Genomic DNA, 9,446 nt, shown 5'->3' with positions numbered 1-9,446 from the left:
CTTCGCGCGATGATTCGGCAATCAGTCCGCGCCGCGTCGATCGTCATTAAATCCGCCCGTCCGCCAGCCAGCCAGCGGTTCGTCGCGCTCAGACCGGGACGGATTCAGAAATAGGTCCTTTCGCAGTCGGCGATTGGTCGAGCCCCGGGGGCTGCCATTATTGATAGCGGCGTATATAAACAGCCACGGAATGAACGATAAAATCGATACCTTCAGACAACGCGACGAATAATGAAAACGGAGCGCACGCCTCCGACACACCGGGAGCTTTGAGCGTCGCGACACGTCGCGACGCGACGCGAACCCAGAACCAGAGAATTGCATTACGCCCGGCGCTTCTCCCCCGTTTAAATGCTCGTTACTGCTGAAACGCTCAAAGTGGGTCCTCATAAAGCGCCAAGCGAATCTGACATCTCGCTCGTTAACGGCGGAACGACGTCACGCGCGACGTTTCCGAGAGCGAGTGCCGAACAACGAGCAACGATCAGAACGCGGCAGGAAAGAGAGAACCCTCTATCTCGCCACGAGTTCAAGTCAATTCGATTTCGGAACTTTGATCGCCGGAAAATCGTGATCCTAATCCTGTACGGAAACGTGCGTGTCTTTACGCTCGCCGCGTGAATCGCGCCAATTTAATTTCCGATGCATCGCGAATGTCCAGGCGACGCCTCGCACGCATTTCCGGTCCCGCAGCAGCGACAGGTCGCTTTGTTGGCCGGTCTATCGTCTGAGAAGCCGAAATATACTCGTACATGTAACGGTGCATCTTCAGTCGCCGCCGCCGCTTCCGCGTTCAGCCTGTACCGCCTATGGTTATACGCGTTTCTGCACTCGGTAATCGCATCCGTTTCCCCACGTTCTCCAAAAGCTCTCCTCGCACGCCTTTCGCCTTCCTTCCTTTCTCATCCGCACTCGCACCTTGCCGCAATCGCCACGGAACCGTAAAAGAGAAACGGAAGGTAGCGAGAGAGAAACGTGATGAAGACGAAACGAGGAGAAGAAAGAAGGATCGCCGAAAGGGAGACTCTATGACAAACCTTATGATAAATTCTTTTATCGCGAAAGTAATGGACAGAGGAGCCACTTCGGCAGCTCGTTGGAGATGATTCGATCGTGATTGATTCGATCGTCTCTCCCGACTACATCGCCAAGTCTGCGATAGTCAAGATCGCTATTTGAGCGGAAAGTGTCAACGTTCCTTGTAGAATACAGATGCGAGATTTGACGATTTCTCTCGCGGTTCGCACGTGATAGAGAACGTTTTGCTGCGTATAGGCGCAGGAAATCTGTTTGGAGTGTCGAACATGTCATAACGCCATTGAGACTCGATACTCACCTCGTCGTAACGGAGCGACGAGAAGTGGAGCAGTATAACTGGAGTAACTGGAACTACCACCAGCACATTTCCTATTTCTGTTGGCACTCAGTTTTTATTTTCGCATTGCGCAGCAAGAGAGAGATAAAGGGAGGAGGAAACCAAGGGGTGAAAATAATTACTCTCACTACCGTAACGCGCGGACGGAGAGCGAATGAGAGACACAATGCGGCAGGATTTATGTAATGGCAATAAACAGCATGATATACGGCATGCTCGTATGTGGATAGAAAAGGTTAACTAAGGTCAGAGTCAAGTAACGCCTAACAGTCGCCAATTATCTGACGCGCGAGGGGCAGCTCCTCTCTCTTTCTCTTATAGAAGAACTGGCCGCGAGCGCAGCGAGGAAGAAGACCAAGGCGACGTTCACCTTCGAGTGAGGCGGACGAGATCGACGTTCGCCTTCATGATGCGAGAGATAACGATTCAATCGCGCGATTCCCATCGTTAACGATCGCGAGGCGATGCTTGGAAGCGAGGAACGGGCGTTTCTCTTCCGCGAGGAGCGGAAAATTCATGTCACTGTTACAGTATGCCGCGAAAAAATTATAAAGTAACAAAGATAGAGTGACAACGTAATAAACGTATAAAAGATCGCGCAATGAAGGATCCGATCCAATCGCACAGCTCGCTACAATAATCCTCCAACACTTTCGGAGCGACGATCGCCGACGTCGATCAAGAAGGCCGAGTCCGATCGGGAACCACCGCTCGATCTCGCGCACCTGTGCTCCTCGGGTTACGGATAATGGCCGGTTGTCCAGCCCTGCGGACAAGACCGGTAGCCCTTCCATCCATATGTGTGTATATGTGTACACGCCCATCTCGCAAAGCTTATTCCTGAGCGAGACGTGTACACGCACACATACACATGACACCGCGTCGCGAGACGAGATTCTCTCGCTCTCTCACCTCGCTCGGGCTCTCGCGTTTCGACATCAGCTCGCAGCATCTGCTGGTACAAGACGGACATTCGCGTCACGACGTAGCATGAAACCGGCGTTCGTGGGGGGTCGCGCCCTGAGGAAGAGTCGAGGCGCTCGATCAGTTGCTCGTCGCAGCTCGGCGTTTCGCGAATTGTTCATTCTGGGATGCTTCTCCCGCGGGGATGGCGCCGAAGAATCTGCGGAACGCAGCGCTCGACGAGGGTGCTTCGTGCCACACGGCGCGATTTTAATTCTATCCCACGCGAGTCCGCGAGATGTGCAGCGGACGGATGTTGCGTTGCTGCAGGATGATTCGTCTCTTCAAGCGGCGATCTTCGACGAACGCCCTCGCGAAACGTCAACTGCGAGAGGTACGGCGCGTCCACGTGGTGGTCATCATCGCGGAAGATTGCTCCCTCGTCATGTACCCTGAGGGTGCAATCACCAGCGTCCCTCGTAACTGCGATCGTCCTCTTCGCGCGCATCGAACGGAATTCCGCAATAAGAGGAGGCAGTAATCGACTCGGCAAAGTGACTCGCCTCCCTGAATTATCGCGCGTTACAACGTGTCGACGAGACATTAACGCGCGCGAGCTAGATTGAAATGGAAATAATTTTCGCTTTACAACATAATTCGCCGGTAAGATAAATTTCGCGCTTCGTGCAGCACCGTTACGTGTTTCGGCGAAGGTAACGGCAATTTGTACTTGCGTCGTAACGCGTTTTATGTTTTCCCATTTGGACCATCGGACGGCAAACCGAGGCCAGTCTCGCCCACGAGCTCGATTAATTTGTCCGCTTCCAGCAATTGTCGCTTGACTATGCTCTACATGATCGGAAAACGCCCGAACGACACCATAAAGTTGCTCTCAATCGACGGTCGCCCACGCGACTCTGTTAACTAGTTCAGAACAGTTTTCTCAGAACGTATCGATTCGTGCACGATAGCGAGCCGCATAGGGCTAACGTTTGTCCATGCACTGCGGATGCCGTTATTAAGAAATTATCGATCACCGCATTGTCAAACAGTCGCGTTTTTCGTACGAGAGGTTTTTCGCAGGATTATCGCAATCCAGTTTCATCTATTGCATCGTACTCATAAATTTTCTCGCGAGAAGGAATGCCGATCAGCGAACGTCAACGATTCAACGGATGGTAGCCTTTAATGTACGGTGAAGCTTGCAAATGATTTTTTGCGAAATATTTCTGCTACTTGAGAGATCCTTAAATAAAGTTTCTACTGCATAACTTTTTCCGAACACTTTAAAATCACTTTAAATAAATCTCAAGCGAAAAGGATAAATTTATTGAGAAATGATGGACAATCAAACTTAATGAAATCTCGCATAATGCTGAAGAGCACATTTCTGGGATGCGCGATATATACATATATATATTCGTGGGTGAAAATTCTGATTAGATACATTCACTCGTTAAACTCACTCAACGCGAAAAGAAAGAGCGATTTAACTGGCGTTAAACAGTTTCGCCGGAGAACTCCTCAATCGTTTAACGCCAATATCGCGATAGGTGTAGTACCGAGAATCCTCTTACGGTTGAGAAAATGGCTTCAGCGATATCAGCTTCTGAAAGTGAGGGGAACGGGAAGGACGGGAGCAGAGCATATGACCGGTCGAAGTTCCGTGGCATTCGTGATACAATTCCGCGCAACTTTGTGACCCAACTTTTATTCCTGGCGAAGTTCACCTCTGTTTCGCCGTTTGCCAGAGAGAAACAGGTGGAACCGAGGGAGGAAGGCGAGAGGAAGGCAAGGGAACGCCTTGGAAAATGCGCAACAGATATCGTGTATCTCTCTCCTCATCGAGTCAAGTTTAAATTCAAAATTAACTTCTTGTTCAACACCCGATAGAATTAGATGGAATTTGATTGATCCAGTAGAATTATATCGACGTAATTATTCTCATCTAGTTATACGAGATGTATCACAAGCGACGAAATTATTTTTAACCAAATAGAGCTTGCACGAAGAAATTATAACAGAATTGACATCTTTCGGCGACTTCTTTCTATCTTTCGCCTCGTCTCTTCTCCACTCTGCTTTATATCTTTTCTGCGTATATGTATTTATATATTAGTTCTATTCATTAAATATCATTAAATCATTTAATCATTAAATTAGAGTTCCTTTATTAAATCAAGACACGCGCAGGATTAAATCCAACATATCGCATTTTCATCTATTCACGGCGCCGGTGGAGTTTAAGATCGTCCAGATCGTTTCGCTGCCAGGCGACGTCCAGAAAATAAGTAGACGCCGAAATAAATTAGTGTTCTTTCCCTCTTGTAGCTTCTTCTTTATTAGAAATTTCGCTTTTGGGGATAGCGAATGGCACGCACGAAGTACCCTGTACACGCTTCGTAACCAGCTGTCGCTTGATCCTCGGCGAAGTTCAACCTCAGCGAGATTCCGTGTTGCACAAGCTCCGCGCGGCAAGAGGGAGACGGCGGGGCCGAAGATGAAGGCAAGATAGCGGCCCAGGAGGAACACGGAACGGGGCACCCGGACGGGGCCCGGTATTTCTGAAATCGCCGTGCCTATATAATGAGCGTGCACGGCGAGTAAACGCGTATATGCGCGGCGTGCCGTGGCGCGAAGTTAATACAGGTGCATTCCTCTTCTCTCTTCCTCGCCGTTTCTTCTCCTTCACCCCGCCGCCTCACCTCTCGCTTCTTCTTGCCTCACAATAAGGAAGCAGTGGCGCGGGTCGACCTTCAAAGATTGCCGGTGCTGGGCAGCGCATGATAATTATCATCGCGCTCGCGCGCGGGCACGAGCGCGACCGGTGCGCACGTTGATCTTCTCGCTGCACGCCGCTGCATCGCGCCGGTGAACGCCTGTCCTTTTCCTCCCGTGCACGGGAGCACGATAACGCGGATCTGGAACGGAGCTCCTCGGTGTGCACACGCACTCGCTACGCGAACTCTCGACCTCGCGAACTTTCCGGCAGGTACGCGGAACCGATCGCCACAGGCTCACGTTGAAACGGTTAAAACGTTCAACAAACATGATCTTTGGTTTTCCTTTCTTTTTTTCAGGATTTTTTCAGACTTGTCAAATAAAAATATTTTTACGTGACACTGTGCCGACGTTTATTTCATGCATAATTTCTGCGTGCGGCCGGATTATGATAATTCTAAATTATGCAAAACTTTCAATGAACAGACGAAAGAGATTTCCAGGTACTGTATCAGATCCCACATCGAGTTTCCTGGTAGACACGCATTTACGCGAGAGAGCATCTCGCTTTAATCGATCGGAGCGCGAAGTTACCGCGAGAACGCCGCAATTGAGAATCTCGCGAAGTTCGCGAGATACGCACGTCTCCGTTCTTCCGCGGCGTATCTAGACAAACGACGACGTGACGCGTGTGATACATTGTACAAAGTTCGTTCTGTTAAGAGTACGCCGTTCTGGCGCCGAGAGCACGGCGTTGCGCCCGTTACAGAGACGGTTACGGTTCGCAACGCGTACGTCCTCACGAATGCAACGCGTTGCGCGCACATCGACTGGCTCCCTAGCCGTTCTCGTAGGATCGCGCTTTCCCGTCGCGATCGAGGATTCGCATTCGTAACATCCGTTAGACCGGATCCCGGCATCGGTGTCGAACCCGGAGCTTGGCGCGCTCATTTGCATTAATCGCGCCCGATTTATCTTGTCCGACGCGAGTCGAGCGCCGGCTCTTCCGATATTCGGCTTTAAATAAATAAAACCTCCGCGCCAGAGCTGCCGTGCATTCGGCAGAGACAGAGAGAGAAAGATAGACAGAGATAGACAGAGGTAGATAGAGCAAGAGAGAGAATTCCGAGATACACGGACGGACGCAATGTCCCGCGTGGTGTAAATGACACTCTCTCTCCGCGCGATGTAACTATGCACGCGGTAATTAAAATAAATATGTAAACGCGTGAATCACGTAATTAAATAAAATTAAAAGGAACGAAATCTCTGTCCGCTCTACCGATCCGCAACACTGAATCTGCCGCGTAAAACCTACCACAAAATGGAGTACATTTCGCGCGCTGGTCACGCGACAAATAAGCGGAACATGGATCGCGCGCATGGATGGAGGGCGTTGCGAAAGGCGAAAGGGTTGCGATCTAAAATCGAACCGCAAACGGATTGTTGCAAAGAGTGCGATGTGGCGCGCGCGAGAATCTCGAGCGCAGCAGCGGCCAGATGCGCGCAGCGTTGCAATTTCGTCCCGGATTTACTGGCCGGGTGCCCGGGGAGTATTACTTTTCGCGGAGGAAATTCCAGCGTCCGCTCCCGACTCCGTGCATACCGTAATGATCGCCTAGGTTTTTGCTTGGAAGCGGAGGATCTAAGCCCGGCTCGTCGATGGTATACGACACCGCAGCGAGTTTTCTCGGGTTGCACGCCGCGCGCACCGACTCTTTGCCAACCGTTAAAATCGTTTACAACCTTCGTACCTTGTAAACGAAGGCTGGTGCTGGCGCGCGGCTTAACTGGCTCGCTTGCGCGTCTCTTCGCGCTGCTAATGACGAGCGGCCCGAAAGGAGAGACAGAGAAAAGAAACGAGAGGCTGGAACGACGGGGTACGCGCGATCTGTATCCGTCGAAGGATCCGCGGAATCGCGGTGATTACGACGTACCGTGATTCGCGCGCGCCGCGGAATTTAACACCTTTGTGCATCGCGCGAATCGCCGGTAGCGACCCGCCGCGCCGTTACGGCGTTGGCGCGTCGTATTGACTTAGAAAACAAAAGGGATCGTAGGAGATAAAAGCCGCCACGAGAGATACACGAGAGATTATAACAGAGGGTAAGAAAGATGATACGTACAAAGGGGATGATTCGAGGGGCGATACGCTCGTCCACGTATCGGCGAACGAATCGAAACTTCGCTTTGGGATCTTCGGGGTGATTCCTGGTGATCAATCGGCACGATGTACGAGTCTACGACCAGCCGGCTTACAATTAGCGCTTAATTCAAGTGCAGTTTCAATATGTTAAGGTAACGCTTAATTAAATGTTCCCTCACGATATCTCGCGACGATCGATTTTCACGGGTTTACGGCCCCGGGTATCTTCAGCTGCCGTGACAGCGGAAGCCAATGCGCGGATCTATCGCGTGAAGTTACCGGGAAGGTGGCCGCCGGACCTCGGTTGCCAAGTCCGAGGAATTACGGTCTTCCTGTGTGTACTTCGCGAACGCGATGCGTATCTGCTGCGCCCATCTCATAATTTCCAGGGAGGCTAATTGCTCACGCACCGCGCGAGACGCGCGTATGTACATGTATTATATACGTGGGAGGAAGTTAGTTCGAAGAGCATCGGCTCGAAATTAATTTTTCAAGACCGGGGCGAAACGCAGCGCGCGCTCACACACGCACACAGATTACGTACGCAAGCACGAATGCACGCACGCACGCACGCATTCGCGCGCTCATACGTGCACACTGCGCTGCGCATAATTACAACGAGGGCCAGCTGCATCGCACTTGTCTCGGCAAAAATTACACGTCTACCCGATAATCGTCGAAAAGGTCTCTAATTACTCGCGGTTGGCGAGTACGGCGGCGTTTGATCCGTTTAATTGCGAGTTGCGCGTATACGGTTCCCTTTCTCTCTCCTCTCTTTCTCCCTTTTTTTCCATTATTCATCCCGCGCGCGATGAATCCCGCACGACAGGAATCGCTCGCCTCGTTACCTCGCGCCGCGCACAGTTCTCTCTCTCTCTTTCTCTCTTTCATCTTATTTCATTTGAAAATTCAAAACCGCGCGCTGGAAATGCGCTCCTGTCCGGTCAACACCGACGCGACGTAGCGCTTCGCTAATGATTTTTGAGCGCGCGTGAGCCGTGCCCCAGATTCTAGATAAATTTACCACTATTACTGCTGCCCTGCCGCCGCTGTTGCTGCTACTGCTGCTGCTTCTACTTCTACTACTACTACTAGTACTATTAATAATACTACCACCGACGCAAGGACGGATCCGGCTCTCTCGACCGGCCAAGATGCATTGCACCTGCGAAACTACCGACGGACAGATATTGGCATTTGAGAATCCGCCACAGGGGTGGCGGGCGCGCGCGCGGGGCCACGGGGGGTTCGGCAAGGAAGGAGGGAAATAATTATTCCATGACCGAGTGCGCGTCGATCGAACGCGAGCCGAGGTCGCCGGGCGGTTATCAGGCCACAGGTCCAATCAATTACAATGTTGTGCAAAATGTAGCCTACCTCTGTGGACGCGGACGGCGACGCGGGCCGGCACATCGGCGCAACTCCATCGGAAATCAATGAAATTCGCCAAAAACTACTGCTTTATTGATGCCCGACGGGTTTAAATAGCCGTCGCCGCCTCTTCGCCGTCGCGCTGACACGGCGAACGCGATTGTGATTTTCTCTCGGCGCGGTTCTCTCGAGAGCCGCGAGAAATGCTCTCATCTTCGAGCTCGACTACTGCATCGGCAAAATAAAGAGAGCGCGACAACGACGAGCAGCACGGTAAAAGCGATAAATTGATAAAATCGTTACTTTCAAACGAGACAGGTAGAAAAACGTGCATCAGTACCTTTCAGCATTCTTGTGTTTCAATCAAATGCGAAATGGATAAATATTTTAATATTTTCAAGCGTTCCCGATGTGTTTTTTCGAATAAAACGTATAAGATCGCAGTCTCGGCGAATCTGTCCGAACATAAAATTACATTAAATAAATAATAAAGACTTCACATCGCGGGACGTCTCAGTAATTATTCAGGAACAACGTAGCGCGTGAGCGCGCGGATCGTAACTGGATCGTACATCCGAATTATTACATCAGACGTTGGAGACTGTCGGGATTTACGGCGGCGAATGAAGATCGAAGTAAATCAGAGAGCGGATATATTGGACAAACCGCGCATGTGGGAAGAGGACCGAGACCCCAGGGTGACAAACGCTGCTCGATCCTGAGCGCGCGGACGATATTACACCGTTTCTCTCTCTTCTGTTTTTTTTCCTCTCTTTCGCAGCAAGTCGTCCAGCGTCTTTGTTCTCGTATGGATTTTCAGCCAAATGACGGCCAAGGGAAAAGGAAGAGTTCCGGGCCGGCGGCGGGCACGCTTCGGCGAGCTTCCCGCTCGTCGCTGGTGCGCGCTCATCGGACGACGACGCCTCGCCC

The sequence above is a fragment of the Ooceraea biroi genome, chromosome 5 (assembly GCF_003672135.1).
Source record: "Ooceraea biroi isolate clonal line C1 chromosome 5, Obir_v5.4, whole genome shotgun sequence".
NCBI classification, from domain to species: Eukaryota; Metazoa; Arthropoda; class Insecta; order Hymenoptera; family Formicidae; genus Ooceraea; species Ooceraea biroi.
This window is presented reverse-complemented; position numbering follows the sequence as displayed.